General features: G+C 40.7%; 1 protein-coding gene across 2 annotated transcripts in view; it reads right to left on the reverse strand.

Moving 5' to 3' along the window:
* nckap5l (NCK-associated protein 5-like) overlaps positions 1-16,218 on the reverse strand; it is a 47,079-nt gene that overhangs the window by 14,359 nt on the left and 16,502 nt on the right. Inside the window, exons 1-2 of one of the 2 annotated variants that reach the window (XM_083920214.1) lie at positions 8,136-8,261; positions 5,762-5,844 (exon numbers count right to left, since the gene is read on the reverse strand). The gene's annotated coding sequence lies outside the window, so the exon portion shown is untranslated. Of the gene's footprint in view, positions 1-5,761; positions 5,845-8,135; positions 8,262-16,218 lie in introns of those variants that run through there. The other variant, XM_083920213.1, reaches the window with a different exon arrangement.

Below are 16,218 nucleotides of genomic sequence, written 5' to 3' on the forward strand. Positions count from 1 at the left end.
CTGCAGATTGTCCGTCTGACAAAACAATTCATTTGACGTCTGACTGCAGCCGTATCAGACTTTCATGGTGTAATAATTATTTAAACAGTTATAATTTTTTCCAAAATCTTCCGTCCTGATAAAGATCATTTCATATCTTGATAATAATATATATAATTTATTAAATTCAATTAATAAATAGTCTGTATGAAATAACCACATGGTTAAGCCTATTTTTGTAAACCTGTGTGAATTTAATATGTAACAAATGAAACAGGCCGAGTATTTTCTCATTTTACCATAAAGTTTATTTATCCGATTTTCTGAAAACTTTGATTTAGTATGTGCTTGTAATTATCAATTTAGACAGTGTAATTGTATATCACAATATATGATTACTTATTTTTATTACTTTGGATTATTATTATTATTATTATTATTATTATTATTATTATTATTATCATTATCATTAGTTACAATACAGTTAAGTTCCGTAAAGGAATGAAAACAGGATGTGTTTTTGTGAAAATGCATAAAATATCATTTTTTCAATGCTGTAGATAAAAAGTACATGACAAGTTTTCATTCCACAGTATTAGGAGTGCAAATTTTGTTGTCAACTATTAAATTAATCTCCAACTATTTTGATCAGTTTGAGTTATTTATTAAGGGGAAAAAATCTAAATGATCTGGTTTTAGCTTCTTAAATGTGAATATCTTCTAGTTTCTTTCCTCCTCTGTGACAGTAAACTGAATATCTTTGAGTTGTGGACAAAAAAAAGACATTTGGTCACACTGATCCGCATTTTTCACCATTAAAGGTCCAAACAACTCATCGATGAATCAAGAAAATGACAATAAAATGGATCAACAACCCTAATTTGCAGACATCAAATTGGACATTTAAGTATTTTTCACGTGTATGAATCAACCAAAAGATAAATTGATCAGCATCAAATGCATCCAAGTTCAAACATTTAGAGGTGACTCCATAAGAGACCAGTAGAGCGCTGCTGGGCCTGGTGTAACTGGAGCCGTTTGCAAAGCGTTTACAGGAAGATTATTGAGCGTCACTGAGGAGGAGGGTGAACCCAGACGGACAAACCCCAGCAGCACAGTCCAAAGTGTAGGGCGCTTATTGAGCTGCGATTGACTGAGCGCGGCTAAAATCTGCACGTATAATGGAGGGCTGATCAATGCAGCCCCATCTAAGAACGGAAGCAGATATTAGCCGTCCGTTTGACCTTGCAGACCGAGCGGTTATAAATACCAGCTTTCCCTCTTCACTAATGCACATTAAAGCTGTGGGGCAGCAGCAGGGCCGAGAAGCATGCTCCCATCTCTGTGTGCAAACGTTCACGTGGAAATTACAGCGTGGAGCAAAAAAAAGACAAACAAAAGTGCAGCTAAATATAAACATGAAAATGTGGTTCTGCTGCTGCGGTTCTGTCTTTGATGTGCACAGTCACGAGCCTCGATGAATAAGAAAAAAAAGGCCACCAGAAAGAAGCAATCTCTGAGAACAAGTTGTGTCCCAGGAAGCAACAACTGCTGGATGTAAGTCCTATCGATACCCGATCAAAGAGCTGATCAGCTGGTGAAACAACATGGAGGGGTTCAGTCATTATTAATCACTAAGTCACTGCGGCGCTCAGATCTTTGCAGCTTCCTGTGAGGCAAAGAACTGAATTTTAAACACTACTGTAACATTAAGAGACAAAATAACTTTACTCATGGATGTATTCTGAGACAGTGAGGCCCTGGGCACAGACATGTAAGAGCCCTCCCACTCACAAAGACACCCAAATTAACTTTTAGTGGTTTTTGTAGTCATTTTGTTTCTCTCTGTGGTCATTCTGCACTTCTATTTAGATGGTTATCTGTGTGGTCATTTGTTTTCTCTCTGACATAATTTTAAATCCATTTTTAGTCTGTGATTGTTTTGCATCTATTTTTTGAAAATTTGCATCATTTTGCTGTGGTTCTGCCTGTATTTTTTTGAAAATTTGCATAATTTTGTGAATATTTGCATCATTTTGTGGTGGTTTTGCTTCTATTTTTAGACATTTTACATTTCTATGACATTGTGTTTCTCTCTGTGGTCCTTTTACATCTATATGTATTAATTTTGCGTGCCTTTGTCCTCTTTTTTTGTCTCTATGCCGTTGTTTTAGTCATTTAGCTTCTCTTTGTGGTTGTTTTGCATCCCTGTAGTCATTTTTCATCTCCTTGTGGTGATTTTGTGTTTTTTCAGGAACATTTTATGAGTCAGGGCCCCTGCCCTTATGGGCCCTGGGCCTGTTCAGTAATCCATACATGCTTTTACCCGATAAAATTGTTGAGTCTTTAAAATGACAAAAAAGGTAAAAAATTTCTAGTTTTCCTCATATTATTTGAGTATAAGATGGCAGTTGTGTCTGTGTATGAAGCACTTTAAATGATCTTCTCTATGAAAGATGCTCCAAAAATAGTGTTTTTAACATAAAGCTCCTGAAAACATCGTTTCCAATCTCAAGTATGTCTCTATAACACAAAATTCAGTTTATTCTTGTTTATTCATCACACAGAAACGCATCAAATCTTCTTGTTTGAGAAGCTGAAAGAAGAAATGTTTGACATTAATGTTGCAGCTCTAATCTAAACGTATGTTTTTATATTGCCTTGTGCTTCTTTTATATATTGTCTATAGGTTGTTGTTGTTGTTTTTTTATCTCCATCATACTGCAGTTAAGTTGCTACACGTATAAATAAGCCTCGTCTTAATGTCTGAGTATAAATCGTCAGAGGCAGAAAGAGAGAAAGTGTCAGTACTGTCATCATGGCGGTGGATTCGGAGCCTGTGACTGAGCACACAGAGGCTCATTGATGGGGCAGAGGAGAGGGTCAATGTGTCCCAGCGGGGGCTGCAGTGCCAGGGAGCTCCTTCCACAGAGCTCTGCTGGCAGACTCACAGCCGCTGGAGCTGTCAGAGAGAAGCCACGAGGGGAACGCAAAGAGAGTTAATGCTGCTGCTCTGCACACGGCACCGCTGAGGGGTGGAGGAAGAGTAAGAGTACTGACGCCACACGGTCAAAATACTCTGTTACAAGTCAAAGTCCTACAATGAAGTTAAAGTGTGTGAGTTTAATCAGGAAAAAAGGCTCCTGCGGCTGTTCTATTCTGGGCCTATACTGACATTCTTTTGTTGTTGTTATTTATTTCCCTTTTTGTCTGACAGGGTTGTAAAATCATTCAGCCCTCTGATACACACTGAATCAGCAGAAATTCAGTCATACAAACAACCTCTAACCTTCTTTCACATGGAAACCATTATTTTCCTTCAAAAAAAACTGCTTTAAAAGCCTATTTAACCTTTTAACACAACATTTACCCAAGTAACCATCGGCCACCTCTGCAATCTAATTTAATATGATTATTATCACTCATGCGTTAATGTAAAAGCAGGATTTTACTGCTGTGGTTGGTTGAGTTGGAGCTTAATTGGAACTATTTTGTGTAATATAGATATGGATGAAGTTGGTGATTATTTTCCTGATTAATGAACTGATATTAATGGATTCATTTGTCTGACGGCCACTCTCAAAAGCCTGAAAGAAATGACCCTGATGATGTCATGGTGACGCCATAATGATGTCATCATTTTGGAGGGAAGCACTGATGCGTCAAAGTGGGATGCAGGTTTAATGCACGGCCACAACAAACACAACATCCGCAAAGATCGAGGTTTTGTTTTCTGCGACTATAAAAAAATCCGGTGAATAAAGGACGCTGGAACAGAAAATAAAAAGGTAAAAAAAGACGACAAATAGAAGAAAACAGATAAGAGTGGAGGTCAAAATTCAGCCAAAGCATTTTGTTCCCTCTCACTGAATGACACACTGCCAAGTGTAAACAAAGAGCAGAGAGGCTCAGCGCTCGCAGCTTAAAAGGTCCAATCGGCGAGAGGCGCCGTGTTTCGCCTCGGAGCCAAGTGAGCATGTGCTGCCTTTGTTCTCTCAAAAGGATACCTGTACATGATGACTGTGAGCTGCGGGACACTGGGGAGCATTCATCAGCAAACAAATAAAGTGCAACACGACACCAGAGGAAAAAGCTAACGTGTCATCTACTGTAAATACATGCACACAGCGGTCTTTTAACAAATCTCCCAGCAGCGACTTCAGCAAAGGTTAGTGTCATGGGCGTTTCTATCATGGAGACAGAAAAGTGTTGTTTTTCTTTTTTTAGGCTAGAAAAGTGTTTACCAACAGGACAAGCTGAGACTCGGAGGAAACCAAGTCACAAATCAATTCTTGCTCATTTCTTACCACAAATGAGAGCTGATACAGTGATAATGGTACTTCATTTAACAAAATACAAACATTGTCTGGTTCTAGATTCTTAAATGTGCACATTTTCTCTTATTTATATTACTGTTAAGTAAATATCTTTGGGTTTTGGACAAAAATGAGCAGTATTGGACTTTTTGGGTAATTCTTTGCTTCGGTCTGAAATTTTTTGGACTAAACAAATAAGGGATTGACTGAACGGATTAAACAAGAATGGAAAGAAAGAATCCGTCTTTCCTGACCCTTTATAGACCAAACATTTAATCTGCAGATTAATAGATAATACAACGAATCATTTTTTTGCAATTTTCATGATAATTAATGAGTGATTTTATTATTTGACACTGGAAGGAAAATAAAACAGTCTGCTACTTTCTCTGTAAATCCAGGCTGAGCACGTCCTCATAGAACTGGGGTTACATCCAGGTAACTGCTACATGTCCCCCCCAGATGTAGACAGTGAACTCCTCCAGACCACTCTAAACGGCTTTGGTCCAGCGCAGTAACGTTATATTCACCAGTTCACTTTTTCACACAGACTTGAGCAGAAAGGGCTGCAGGATTCTCTCCAACATGTCCACTTTTTCTCTAAACATTACCACTTTTTTCTCACAATCTTTCACCTTTGTTTTCTCTAAATCATGCGACTTTAGGGGTTTGACTCCGACCTGCGGCCCTCTGCTTCATCACTCCCCCTCTCTCTCTCACCCCATTCCCTGTCTGTCCTTTATAATAAAGGCTCGTAAAACTGCCAAAAAGAAATCTTTAAAAACACAAAACAATATTGAAACTTTTTGTCTTCCGACTTTTTTCTCAAAATATTGCGACTTTTTTTGTCACAATGTTCAGATTTTTTCTCTCAAAATATTCAGACTTTTTCTCCATCTCCCCTCCAGATGTAGACAGTGAAGGGGAAGACGTTGTGAACTCCTCCGGCCCACTTTAAACGGGTTTGGTCCAGCTCAGCAACGTCACATTCACTAATTCACTTTTTCACACAGACTTGAGCAGAAAGGGCCGGATCATTCTCTCAAACATGTTGGAACGTATTAGTGTACATACACACACAGTGTTGGACCCCTTGAACACACTTTTAGATGCCACTCTTTGCAAACTGCAAATATCCATCTTCAAAAACAACTCCCTGCTCGTATTGGAAATAATCTAAAAAGCTCGTCGCTGCAGATTTAAGATCATTTTTTTGGAGGATATAAAGCTAGAATGTTAGTTTTACAGCTCTGTTTCTGAACGCTTCAGGCGAGTGGCATGACGGCTCTCTCGCACACACAACCAACGTGACTCCGGAGACTGGTGATGGAATCTGGACAACAGAGAGCTTCTACAGTTCTTACGGTTATGAAACTGCGGCATTATGGCAAAATCAGTTAATCTCAACATCCCTGGTTGTAGCCCTGGAGGATCGACACATTTACCTTCATAACGAAGACACTCACCAGTTTCAGCTCTTGTTACGATCCTTGAAGAGGAGTCAGTCTCCTGTCAGGCGCCTCTGTCTCCCAATAACAAAACCAAGGAGCTGAGGGAGAGAAGAAACACACAAGGACACATTTTTAATTTGAATAAAGGAACTCCAAGTAGCCTCCTTCATTCTCCAATCGGGTACACTTCATTGACTTAGCGTTTCTGCGTGAAGATGTTTGAAAAGTTTGATGGCGGCAGTTTTTTGGGGTGCGTGGTGGCGCGGAAGTTAAGTCAATATCTCCTCTGTTATGTGGCGGGGAAAAGGGCTGCAGCTTTCCTCCGATGATCTGCGAGTGAACAGGAAACCGGGGAGGAGAGGATGATGCTCCATTGCCCTCGGGAGATACCAGCGCTCGGCAGACGCCAGCCATGCCAAGACCACAAGCCCCCGCCCCCACCACCACCACCACCACCACTCCTCTATCTCGCTCTTCCCTTTCATCTCTGAGTCATTGTAAAGTGTAATGAAAGAAAGACGGATGAATAATTCAGCAGACACAGCGTTTAAGAACTCCTCTTTTATGTCTTTTCTGATAAGACACGTTGAGTGCCACGCAATGATTTGATGAAGTTTTTATTCTAATGTGGGGACCCCCCTCTCCATTAACAGCCGTTAATTATGTTCACTCTCTACACTAAAACCTTAATGAGACTCTCCGTGTGCCGCAGCGCCTCTAGTCTGATCACTTCAGATATGTTTAGACGCCCGAGCCGCAGCATTAACTCTTCATTTCCAAAAGAGTAACACGGCCTGATCCTTTTAGTTAAACTGAAATGGGATTAGAAGTGTCGGAGCATCTGTCCTCTCTCAATCTGGGTTTTAATAGGGCAAGCAAGAGCCAGGTCAGACCAGCGTGGCGGCTGGCGTCCTTTCTCTGGTACACCCAGTGCCGGGAAGAGACCGTGATCTGTGATCCGTGTCATGGGAGCAAAATCACAAAGACGGCAGAGACCTCGATGACTGCACCATCACCAGTGTTTATTTACAGAGGACAGGCTTTGATTTTTTGACGGCTGGACGCTGAGAACATGATGAAATATTGAGTGAAATTTCCAAAGAGTTTTTTTTGGGGTGAGATGCTGCAGTGGAGGAGGAGGAGAAAAAAAAAACCCAACAATTTCAAAGGCGACTCAGCCGAAAGCAGAGAGAAGAAATGCACAAAAGCTTCTTAAATCATGTCAGTCGCACTCTTGGGGGATTTGGCATAGGCAAGGCCGTCTCAGGATATGTCAAACACCACGCTTTCCATCTGCCAATCTGGGGGGAAAAGGCGTAGATTGAAGTTCTTGATGTGTAGGCGGCGGTGAGATGTAAACAATGTGACAAAAAAAAAAACAACCTAAATCCTCACATGGTGGAATTAAAGAGTGAAAATGTAGGCCAAAGTCAGGGGTGTCTGCACAGTAGACACACCATCACCACACGATTGCATCGTTAATACGGATGCAGATAAATATCAAAGAGGAGGAGGGACGTGGGTGAGACAGAATCAGGCTGGGAGGGGGAGGGGGGGTTCCCTCTGAGCCTTTTCCTGTCTGATGTTTGGCTTTAAGAACCGAGACGAATCGTACACAAGCAATATTTGGGATGAAGAGCGGAGGAGGTGGAGGTAGTGGGGGAGGGAGGGTGGTGATGGAGGAGGGGATGGGAGCCCCACCATCCCCCCCCAAAAAAGACCATAAGAAAGGTTAGACGTGTGCCATGTATGCAAGCAAACTGATCGCTTCTTTAAATTTGTGGCAAGCGACACACACACACACACACACACACACACACACACACACACACACACACACACACACACACACACACACACACACACACACACACACACACACACACACACACACACACACACACACACACACACACACACACACACACACACACACACACACACACACACACACACACACACACACACACACACACACACACACACACAGTGTTTTTGTTTCATCACAACGCTCTTTTCCACCACCACCACACATTTGGCAGATTTATGGCACATTGTTAGCTGCAAAAACAAGCTGTGGGTTCGACACTGCGTGGAAACAAGAGCTCCTGAAATGTAAGCTAGCCCACGGATATTTAATGCTAACCTAAACACACACACAGAGCAAATGAGACCCAAGAGGGAAACCTCACAAAAGCACATGTCCCCTTTCGCTGTCACACCACTTAATTCCTCATGAAAATGTGCTTTACTTTGACACGGAAACAGCACAGTCACAACAGGAAAACACAGCGAGAACACCAGAAAACAATCATGTCAGCTGTGGAAACTGAATCAGCATTCATATATTTTCCTCCTCCACCATGTACACATTTTTGGGTCAGCTCACCTTCCTCCTGCTTGCCTTTTCAGTCATCCAGCCAGCACATCCAGAGAGAGATCTCCTCACAGCAGAATGAAAACGTTAAGTCACCAGAAGAAGAAAAAGAGAGCGACAGACGGGCCACAACCTCACATTTCTGTTTTCCGGCTGCGGAGGAGATTATTTTCCTCCCTGTTAAAAGTGCCGTCAGCCTGACGAGTGTGACGAGGAAGCCGGTTTCCTCCTCTACAGCGTCAGCTTAGAACCACGGCCCGTCCTTGGGCATGTGCATTGTGTGTGTGTCTGTGCTGTCTGCAGAGGCTGCCATGTCTCCCATTGTTCCAAGGCGAGTGAGGCAGGCTTCCTACCCCGATAGACCCTGCCTACTACAACAGCTGTGGACCAGCCCCCACCTCTCTGCCTCGCTCCTTCTCCCCTCCTCCTCCTCCTCCTCTTCCTCCTACAACTCCTGCCTCTCTGCTGCTGCTGCTGCTAAACATTAACCCTGCAGCTGCCGGCTCAGGCCCCATAAAAGAGGTGGAGAGGGGGGTTGTGTTTCAAAAAGAGACCCTAACCATGTATAGCGGACAAAGGAACTTAACAGAGAGAGGATATCCGACAGCCGGGCTTGAACTGACAGGACTTCTGCAAAGAAAGCCATTCAGTGCCCTAGAAAGAAAACAGGCTCTGTGCTAAGAGGATTGTCTTTCTCAATCACAGTGGTGATAAGTGTTGGACTGGAGGAGAAAAGTCACAGGAGGTGTAAGAGCCGCCTGCCACTAACGATTATTCTCTAAATCGATTAATTGTGGGGGTTTTAAAATGCTAGAAAATAGTTTACAAATGGATTTGCACAAATATATCAGCCCATAGTAGTTGTCTGCAGTGAAGGAAATAAAAAAAATGTAATTAGTGCATATAGTTGGTTTTTTTATTATGTGAAATGAGCCCAGATTAAAATGCATACAGTAATCACCACCTCGTGCCAACAGAGTTTGAATTAAAGTTTATTAGCGGTGCATTTAAATATGCATTTAACAGTGCAGTTGGTGAGTGTGTGTTAAAGGCGGATGCTTAATGTCGGATTAGGATATTGGTAAATGTATGTTGTCTTTTTCATTCTGAATCTTGTTCAATTCTTGCTCTTTGCCCCTTTTTAATTTCTGACAGTGGTCATTGGTGTTTATTAGTTGATTTGAGGTCATTTAAAAACAGCGTTCGTCCACCAGAGGGTGCTGACGAGATGATGTTTACACTGTAAAATGTCAAAATTTAAAATTAAAATCTAAAATGATTAAGACCATGATTATATCACGTAACAAGGTAGTTTGCTCGAATTATTGGTTAGTGTTTAAAGATATAACCTTTTTGATATTGAGGTGTTAATAACAATAACGGACAAAATATGTGGGCTGTGTACGCGGCGCCACGCACATCTATTATATCCAATAGAAGCTGCTACATGGACCATGGAAGAGGCGTGCAGATGCTCTTTTTTAAACGTTCATCTAATTTATTATTTTTGTTTTTTATTTATTGCCGGTACAGTCATATTGACCTACAGTGCTTGCAAAATACACTTAATTATTTATTACAGTCTACTTACTGAGCATTTTACTAGGACTTCTTATCGCTCTACTAGTGTGAAAGTCTTAGACTTTGCAACGTCTGTGTGCTGAAACACTTTGATTACCAGCTGCGCAGATTGACACATCTGATTAACCGTGCATTCACACCAAAAGCGATGGAGGTGATGAAAGCGTCAAGCTGCCGTTCAAAACCCATGTAAATGACGCAAAGACACATGATGTCGCTTCGGGCGATGCGTTCCGAGTGATAAGAGCAGTGTGTGCATCGCGTGAACCTGTGTCGCAACAGCCAATCAGCATTGAGATTGCGGTAAGCGTCATCGAAGTTCTCCATGAAACATCCAAGGGCTCACCGGGCTCACCAAAGCCGCTATTGTTGCAGTCGTTGGGGGAAACCAGACTGTTCCTATGGATATAATATAAAGGATATGCCTATGAACTGTGGGTGGCAGCGACATGCCTTTAGGCATCTAGTCTGACGGAAATCCAGAAGAAGAAGACACAATCGAAGCGATGAAGCGATGATCAAAAATGTGACAAATTTGAGCAAGCGATGCGATACTCGCGTTCTGGGCGATTTAATCGCGGTGTGAATGCACGTTAAGCCGTAAGTGTGCTGTGTGTAGCTTGCTCGTTGTCTGTCCATCGAACACCTGTCTCCTAAAACACTTTGGATACCAGCTGTGCATGTTGGAGCAAGATGGTTAAGCCGTACACTCACTACCTCGCTTGTTGTCCGTCAGTAAAACGCTGCACGGAAGGTTCAGACAAGATTCAGATTCAGAGTTATATGCAATGTATATTGGGGAAAACGTGTTGATTCTGGTAATTTGACGTTAGCAGGTCTGTTGTCATGCTAAAAGTGCAGTTTTTTTCAGAGACATTGTATCTTTCTTCCCGGTACCACGTACCTCCTCCAAATCTTTTAGTGGTACGTCGGAGCTACAGGGCCCTCCAACAGATTAAAAACTACATAGAACTAAGTACAAAATAAGTCAAATCTGTTTAAATATGATTAAGATAAATTCCTGGCTGTACTGTGAGGCAGTTCGACTTCCAAACCTGCAGAACCAGCTGCACTGAAACTCAATATGCAAACAGTGGAGCAGGGAAAGTAAATCCACGTGTGTAACCACACTGCTGGTCTCTTTAATGCAGCAGGTACCGAGGGGCGGAGGCACATGGCGCTCTTCTATTATTAATCCCCCACCCTTCCTACCAGAAGGAGGAGCTTTCTCCACCTGGCCCATGCAGTTAGTTTGTTGTCCATCCAACACCACGCACACACCTTCACTACAGACTTAATTGATGTGTGACACCTCATTGTTTCCTTCATTAGCTTATCTTGTGTTCACCAGTATTCTTCCTATGTAAATAAATTACTTATTTGCCTTCAGACCACATCACTTGCCCACTTGTCAGTTAATGATTAACGAGGGGCGTCTCTTGGTCGGCAAAATTATAATACAACTTATTTATAACGTTTTTAAAAATACTCAAAGATACTTTATATATATATATGAAATATGAAATAACACACTAGAAATATAAATCACAGGTGAGTCTGATTGAACAGGTTGGTGCTGTCTCGGATGCAACTCTAATTTAACATCGCTAATCAATACTAGTATCACATTAAAAAAATACTCACAATTGAGAAGTTGGAATTGATGAATATTTGGTATTTTTTGTGCCTGAAATTCACATTCAATGAGTTTCATTGTCCATTTTCAAACATAAAAGACAACAAACAACCACACACAAACCCCACACACAAAATATAAAAACCATCAACAAATAATAATTAAAAAAACAGAAGAAATAGACCAAAATAAATTAATAAACAGAAAGAAAACATTCAATGATTAATTGTTTATAAAAAAAAATGTCTGCTTATTATCAACTAACCATTTTAGCTTTAGACAAATAAATGTGACTTATTTAGAGTGTTTTGTCCGACAAACCGTCCAAATATATTCACTTTACAATCATTTCATTCATTTCATTTGAATCCATCATTCAATCTTCACATCTGAGAAGCTGAAACACACATATTTAACATTAATTACTTATCAGAATCAGAAATACTTAAATAATCCCAGGGGGAAATTGTTTTTGTACTCCAGCTGATCAAAATAGCTCCAGATTCATGAGAACCAGTGTTTTTGTGAATGAATAGAACATTAAAGCATGTTTCAACTAAACGGTGTCGTGTCTGAACCGGTCAGTTCAGCATCTCAGTGCGGTTTATCTGCAGGTTTTCACCCCCTGTGTGACTCATCTGCTCTCCCTGTTAATGAAGCCACATCATCCTCAGACATACCAGACACACTAAACCAAGTCTGATGACAAAATGACTGGGTGCCACGGCAACAACAACAACAGGAGGAGGAAAAACACGGGTTTCATGACTCGACTGTGGGAGGATAATATGATAAAGTATTAACGGGAGGAAAAACATCCTCTGCCTCTACAAACTACACTTTAATAGCAGATCTATATGTACTCATTTCAAAGTTGAGCCTTTTTTCAATTTGACCCTAATTGATTCGACAAGAGACGTGACCTGAACCGACTTTGACCCCGCAGCAGACTTCCTATAGTCAAAATCAAGCGCCTCAGGGTGCTTGCATGAGTGTCGGTTGTTTCAAGCTACTGTCATTCAGATTTCACCAAAACAGTCTAGCCAGTTTGGGGAGAACAAAGCATGTCCCAGATTCACAGCACAATTTCTAATTTCAGTGTCTGAAATGCAGCGATGGAATTAAATTATAATTAAAATTATTAAATTATTTACATAAGCATCGACAGACCACAAGAACCTAAATTTGGTGGCCAAAGTAGATTTTTTGGTTGCCCAAATGTAAACTTGTGTAATAACAATACAGAAAAGTCAACTTTACACAGCCTTCCTCAACTCTGACACTTCAGTAAATTAGGAGACATCTACGGCTGCCACGATTAGTCGACATAATCGATGAGGGAGAAGCTGAAAATGCATCATAACATTTTTTTTAAATTACTTTTTCTAAATCGTTTCAATACATTCTTGCCAGTGTTAACATAACGACCAGTTTGGAATCAAAATCAAGTTATAATAAAATGACAATAATTCTTCCACAAGTAGAGAACAGACAGTTCTTTTAACAGTCAAGTGAAAGAGAAACAGTTGTCATGGTTACATACTTAGAAAACACACGTAGTTATCTCCAGAGTTCCCAAAACAATTCCTCCTCAGCAGCCACTGCATGAAAGAGGCCAAAGGCTCCTTCCCCCAGGTCGACGACAAAAAAAAAAATCACACATTATAGAATCATAGTGTTCTGGATTTTTCCTTCAGTTTCTCATAGGCCTCGTTTACACGTACGCAGTTATTTTCCCTGCGTTCGTGCCCTTCGTTTACACGCAAACGGAGAATTCACCTCTGAAAACGATTCTTTCTAAATAACTCTGGCCAGAGAGGACGTTTGGAACAAATCCAATTGCACGTTTGCATTTAAACAGAGAACAACGGAGTTTCCTGCAGCCGACTTCACAGTCTGCCCCAGAACTCGCACCTGCGTCACGGGTGCGACCTGCGTTTCCATTTTCACTTGGCTGTGGTGATCATGGATCTTTGGCTAACGTGGGCTTGAGCTTCTCTGAACACGGACACCTACAGGAGGGCCTGCTCTTGACGGCATATACACGGTTAAGTGTAAATTAAATTGTGCATGATGTTATTTTTGAAAACGAAGATGGCTATATGTCTGTTAATGATTTTGGCCACGTGTAAACGTAGCCGCATATTCATTCTGCAGCGGCGGGGTTGATTCATGTATAACCTCTGCTCGTTTTTTTACCGACAGGCGAAACACACGGGCACGGATGTCGGCCCTCATGCCCCCAACAGAGCAGCAGAGCGCATCCATTAGAATCAACCATCTGGTCTGTAAGTTGTGACGTAACACCCTTTCAAAATACTATTTCCTGGTCCAAACGCTTCGAGCAGAAACAAACAACAACAACGGCCGACCCTGAGAACCTTACACGATCACTTCTTCCTTCGGTGAGACACTTTTTTATTATCTTTTTCTACTCAAATTTGTTCAAACAATTAGAAATATGAGGCTTGGCCCTGGAAAGAGTATATTTCTTAAATTTTAACAAAACGTCTCAAAACACATTTTTTATATTGCTTTTAATTACATTATTTTCCACGTTTACTTTGTTTATTGTCACTTTTACTGTTATTTAATACTTCCTATATTTGTTCTATGGCTTTTGAAACCTGAAATAGTTTTAAGCATTGTCTTGATTTATTGTCTTTTTATGAATTTTGTTATTTATTTTATTATTAGTTTTTATATGTCATGTTATGTTTTTATACGTGATTTTATTTCTTGTTTTTTGTAAAGCACCTTGAGCTGCATTGTATGTTATAAAGGTGCTTTATACAAAACAGTTATATTTAATTCATATCATTTATTAGTATTATTATTATCATTATTACTACTTCTACTACTATAATTGTAATTAATATTATCTTAATCCACAAACATCATATACAGTAATAAAACACTGACCGTTTTACTGTTATTTTTCATACTTTCAGTACATTTAGCTGATAATACTTTACTTTAAATAAGAATATTTTCACAGTGTGGTAATTATACTTTAACTGAAGTAAAGGATGTGAATACTTCTTTCAGCACTGATGAAATAAGAGAAGGGTAGCCTCTACAGAAAACGACACTGATAAATACAACATGGAAAACCCCAAAGACAAAATACTGCCCCGGTCATCAAGACTGAACCACATCAAAGAAGAAGAGAAACCACCCAACAGACGCTCAACTTCACATCAAAAATCACCAGATCAAAGAGCTGGTGTCCAGTGAGGATTTATCCTCTTATTACTGAACACATATGGTCGTCCAGCCTGGTCTGTCCTCACCGCCAGGCCTCTAATCAGTGTCCACCTAGTGGCTGCAAAACAGAGAACCTGCAGATCATCATCACTGCTTCGATCACAGCAAAAGATTAAGGTGAACATTCAGATGCCCAGAGGTCCAACAAGGCAGCCTTTTCTTTGATTTCTCTGCACCTTTCCATAACGTACCATCAACGTGAGATGAAGAACAAACTAAGTGCATGTACTCAAGTATTTAGTGGTCATCCCCCTCTCTTTCTGAAAAGGTTTAACGGCTAACATCCAGGCTTGATAAAATTAGGAGCACAAAAAGAACTTTGGGGCTGCAGTGATAACAAATCCATAATGGGCTTTTTGATTAACAAGCAACCAGATTTAATTTATTTGAATGCAAAACGTATTTTTGCCTCAAACTATTTAATAAAAATAGTACAGGGTACAGTGAGTTTACATGCCGTTTGAGAAACCCGACTGTTCCTTAAATCTGAATATAATGGGATTTTTAAACTGTGTGTTGAGTGTTTCTATAATCACATTTTGCTTTCATCACTACACCAACTTATCCACAAAATGCAAAATTAAAAATAAGCGTAAACTTCGGAGAGAAACCATTACTGCAAGAAAAAAACAGTTTCAATGATCAAATGGGTATTTCACTATTGTTTTAAGACAGACTAAAACAAGGTAAAGTTATTGGGATCAGTGTTGTTTTCCCAGCACAGAAAGAGAAACCACTCATGTCACTTGAATGAAAGGCTGTCAGTGGATCGTCATACCTCTGCTGTCAGACGTTAATGCAAACAGACATCTGTACGGCATGAATGGGACATTGAGGGACTGGCTTCCCTTCTAAGAGGGTCAAAGGCTGAACGGGCCGACATGACCTGAATGAGAGCCGGTCACATGGTCCCCTGGAGCTAACACAAGGGAACGAGGATAACTCTCCACATAAAAGGCCTATTGTCACCTCCCTCTGACATCCACTCTCCCCTCAAGAGAGGATCCTCACCAACTCTAAAAACTCCACGGACATAAAGAATTCAAGGGGCAATAAAACAGGAAACTCGCCTGGAACCTAAAGAACTTCTCCTAACAGGCACACCACACGGGCACATGTGACTGTTTTTAAAATTTCAATGCAAACAACATGTAAAACAGGACGCCACGCCTCGTCTTCAAACACACGCAGCTCCTCCTGTCCTGATTACATAAGGAGGACAACAGCAAATGATTCAACCCCAGTAAACAAAGAACAATATCATCCACAAAAAAAAAAAAAAAAGCTGAAACGAATAATCAATCAGTTTATTAGCCGACTGACTGAAAAGAAATCAATTTTCTGCTTCTAGTTGGCGCGGAGTTCCATTGGAAACCATTTTGGGGAAATTGGGGAAAAACAGGGAATGCGAAACAGCAAAATGTGCACCCCAAAATAAATGCATTAGTCTTGCAGAGGAAAATGGTCTGGCTTCAACACAGAATCAGACTGGGATAGAGTAAAAACCAAATAATCTGGCTTGTTTGGATTTAAACCAATCATGCTTGTCCTGCGCGTACCTAGCAAAATGCAGTAATCCGGCCTTCCCTAATAAACTTTTTGAGCTGTAGC

The sequence above is a fragment of the Echiichthys vipera genome (assembly GCF_963691815.1).
Source record: "Echiichthys vipera genome assembly, chromosome: 9".
Lineage (NCBI taxonomy): Eukaryota > Metazoa > Chordata > Actinopteri > Perciformes > Trachinidae > Echiichthys > Echiichthys vipera.